This window comes from Hevea brasiliensis, chromosome 2, assembly GCF_030052815.1.
Source record: "Hevea brasiliensis isolate MT/VB/25A 57/8 chromosome 2, ASM3005281v1, whole genome shotgun sequence".
NCBI lineage: Eukaryota > Viridiplantae > Streptophyta > Magnoliopsida > Malpighiales > Euphorbiaceae > Hevea > Hevea brasiliensis.
The window spans coordinates 21,384,589-21,388,653 of record NC_079494.1 but is presented as its reverse complement, the minus strand read 5'-3'; the positions used below and the strand labels follow the sequence as shown (position 1 = coordinate 21,388,653).

General features: G+C 37.0%; 1 non-coding gene across 1 annotated transcript; it reads left to right on the top strand.

Annotated features, from left to right (window-relative positions):
* Positions 1 to 3,265: 3,265 nt before the first annotated feature.
* On the top strand, positions 3,266 to 3,372 carry LOC131178155 (small nucleolar RNA R71). The gene has a single exon (XR_009147284.1). It is a non-coding gene; the product is annotated as a small nucleolar RNA R71 (small nucleolar RNA).
* Positions 3,373 to 4,065: the final 693 nt, after the last annotated feature.

The following is a 4,065-nucleotide window of genomic DNA, read 5'->3' as shown; positions in this document are numbered from 1 at the left end:
AGATGGAGTACCCATTTTAGATTTGACAGAATGTCGAAGTCCAGTGAGTTTAGGTTTGTGAGAGGACCACATTTTGGTTCTTACCATTTTAATGAAAAGGAGGAAACCTTTCGGCTTCCTGTAAAAATTGCCGGAAAAAATGGCGTGAGGAAGGAAGTCGACGAGGTTTATCGGGAGTGCTGGCGAGGTTTTTGAAAAATTGGCGGAAATGCTGGGCCTTTTAAAATGTGGGGTAGACATGTGGTATTTTGGGCCATGCTTAGGGTTAGGCATAAGGTTCAGCAGAAGTTGCTTAAGACTTTGCTTGACAAGCAATGTCATCAGCAAGTTTCGCGAGTTTTGGGCAAAATTGTGGTTTTGCTTACCAAAATCAGTCCAAAAGTTATGGAATGCCATTGTAACCCTCAGCAGTTACCAAATACACACAAACACCATAAAATTTAGGGATTTCAGTTCATCTCTCTCATAACTTACTAAGCATAGCACATGTTCATTTAGCTTTTGCAATCATTGTTCATTTTAGGCACCAATTGTGACTATCATTTTTGCACATTTAAATGAAATGGTCTCCTTTCTAAACTTACACCAAAAGCATATTTTCAGTAGCATTTCAGACAAGTTCCAATCAACCAAGAATTGCAGAAAAAATGTAGAAATTGACCTTTTTAGCAGCATGAACAGTAGCATGAACAGTAGCAAAAATCTGCAGATTGCAGAAATTAGCAGCAATTCCAACAAAAGCATGCAAATTCCTATCAGACTACAAAATTATATATACACTAAAAGGTGAAACTTAACAAACATTATTTTTGCACTTCAATAAAGTCCTCATCAGTCCTAAATATCAAAATTGATCCTCATTCAAGTTGCATTTCACAGAATTTACACAAAACACAAAATCAAACATATGCTATCAAGTAGACTGTAATATCAGCAATTTAGCACAAGTTTAAAGGTGTTACTGTTCACAGGCACTGCATAAAGTGCAGAATGTTGCTTATACTTGCTTCCCTTTAATTCTTTATTTTTGCAACAAGTGTAAACTTGCCCAATCTTCATGAATTACCTACAAAAGATAAACAAATGTCACTTTTGAGATTAATGAGGGTGAAAACTGAAAGTGAAATGAAATGGAAAATTAATGAACTATAAAAGGATACGCTTGGGTTGCCTCCCAAGAAGCGCTTGTTTAAGGTCTTAAGCTTGACCTTCTTTTCAAAGCTCATGGTGGTTGGAATTGGAAAATATTACCTCCCTTCACAACAGGTGCTGAAATGAATTTATATTTCAACTTTTTCCCATTATGTGTGAAAATACCTGTTGCTTTGTTCAGAATCCCAACTATATCTTGAGGAATATTCTTACAAACTTTAGATGAATCTCCTCTTTTGAGTGATTTTGATGGAGGCTTGAGCTTAACTTTTGAAGCTTCATTGTTAATCAAACGAGATGGTGAAGCTGACTTTTTCTTTTGCACTTTATGCTGATTGCATTGCATTGGAATAGCTTGATTTTCTTCTAGTTTAGTAACTTCAGTTTCAGCATCATGCTCTATAACATCTACCCTATAACAAGAATTCAACACAGCTGGTTCCTTGGAATTTTGGAATAAATTAAACTCTATTTCCTCCTCCCCCACTGTCAACTTCAATTTCCCATTCTTTACATCTATATTAGCTCCTGCAGTGGCTAAAAATGGCCTTCCAAGTATGATGGGCGTTCTTACATCCTCCTCCATCTCTAGTACAATAAAATCCACCGGAATGAAAAACTTTCCAACTTTTAATGGTACATTCTCTAAAATCCCAACTGGATACTTTATAAACCTGTCAGCTAACTGCAAAGAAATAGTTGTGGGCTTTAGATCTCTAACCTTTAACTTCTCACATATGGAAAGTGGCATCAAGCTAACACTAGCCCCCAAGTCACATAATGCTCTCTCAATACTTGTTTCTCCAATGTGACATGGTATGGAAAAACTTCCAGGATCTTTCAGCTTTGGTGGGAGCTTGTTCTGCAATAAAGCCTTTGCACTTCTTAGTAAGTGCAACGGTTTCATAATCTTCCAACCTTCTTTTATTTGATAAAATCTCCCTCAAAAACTTAGCATAAGAAGGCATTTGAGAAATGACATCGGTGAATGGAATGTTGATATACAACTTCTTCAAAACTTCAAGGAATTTCCCAAACTGCTTATCTAATTGTGCTTTATGAAACCTCTGAGGAAAGGGCAATGGTGGCTTGTATGGTGCAGGAGGCACATATTTCTCTTCTATTTTCTTTTTATCTTCTTTCTCTTCATTTGCTTCCTTACTAGCTTTAGCTTTAGTTGAAGTGGATTCACTCTCACACTCATCTTTCTTTTCTTTCAACTTTACTTCAATTTCGTGTTCTTCCCCCATTACCTTTCCACTTCTTAAAGTATGACATTGCATTGCTCTCTTGGATTCTCAGGTTGGCTAGGAAGCTTCCCAAAAGCTTTGCTATTTGAAGAGCTAGCTTGTTGAGCTATTTGATTCTCTAACATCTTGTTGTGTGTTGCCATTTGATCCACTTTAGATGTTAATTGAGAAATCATTTCTTGTTGACTTTGATGGCTCACAAGAAGAGTTTCAATCATAGATTCCAATCTAGCTGTCTTGTCTAGTTGTGCTTGTTGTGGTAGAGGTGGAGCAGGTACATTTTGAGGTTTAGAAATTCCAGGAGGCGGCCCTCTATTCTGCTGAAAATTCTGATTTTGTTGATATCCAGAAGGTTGCCGAAAATTCTGATTTTGCCCTTGTCTACCTCCCCAAGAGAAATTTGGGTGGTTTCTCCATGCTGGATCATAAGTTGCAGAAAATGTGTTACCACTTGGTCTTTGATTGTAGTTCCCCACATAATCCACTTGCTCACTTGAAAAATCTTGATTAAGTGCAGAAAAATCTGCTGCACAATTGACATTTGCAGCTCCAATTTCTAGTGTATTACCAGAACCTCAATTTGAAGAATCTACTTTCATACTTAACTTGTCCATCTTCTTTGTCAAAGCATCAAACTTAGCATTAATCATATTCATGGCGTCAAGCTCAAACATACCAGCTGGTTTCTTGATCTCATTCCTCTCACAACTCCATTGGTAGTTGTTATAAGCAATTTTATCAAGAGCAGAAAAAGCTTCATCTTCAGATTTCTCCATAAGGTCACCTCCGGAAGATGCATCAATTGTACTCCTAATAGTGGTGAAACTCCATTATAAAAGTGTTGAACAAGCATCCACTTAGGAATCCCATGATGTGGACATCTCCTTTGCAAATCCTTGTACCTCTCCCATGCTTCATACAAGCTCTCATCATCTCTAGGTTTAAAAGAAGTCAGCTCATTTCTCAGCTTAGCTGTCTTGCTTGGTGGAAAATATTGAGCCAAAAATGCTTGAGAAAGTTCATCCCATGTTGTGATAGAACCCGGTGGCAAAGAATGTAACCACTCTCTAGCTCGGTCCTTCAGAGAAAAAGGAAATAATCTGAGTCGAATTGCATCATCAGAAACTCCATTTATCTTCAACATATCACTGATCTCAAGAAAGTGTGCCAGATGCACATGTGGACTTTCACTTGGATTTCCTCCAAATTGTGCTTGTTGTACCATTTGACAAAGTGCAGGCTTCAATTCAAAATTATTAGCTTCTACCCTTGGTCTTGTGATACTTGGCATGAAATCTCCAATGTTAGGATAGGCATGATCCTTCACAGAGCGGTTGTTATTGTTGTTGTTATTGTTGTCAGCCATTTCTTCTTGTACTTGCTCTTGCTCTTGTGCTCTTTCTTGTTGTTGTTGAGCTTTAATTTCAGCTTTTCTCCTTTTAGATTTTGCTCTTAAAGCCTTTCTTTGTCTTCTCTATTTAGGTCAAAGAATAAATTGATTTCTTCACTTTTGTCCTTCTCATAAAATAGAACACATGAAAAACAAAAATAAACAAATTCTCAAAGTAAAATGGTAAAAAGAAAATAAAATAAAATGCCCAAATTAACCAAACAAACAATCGTTTAATATCAAGCAAAAATCAAATCCCCGGCAACGGCGCCA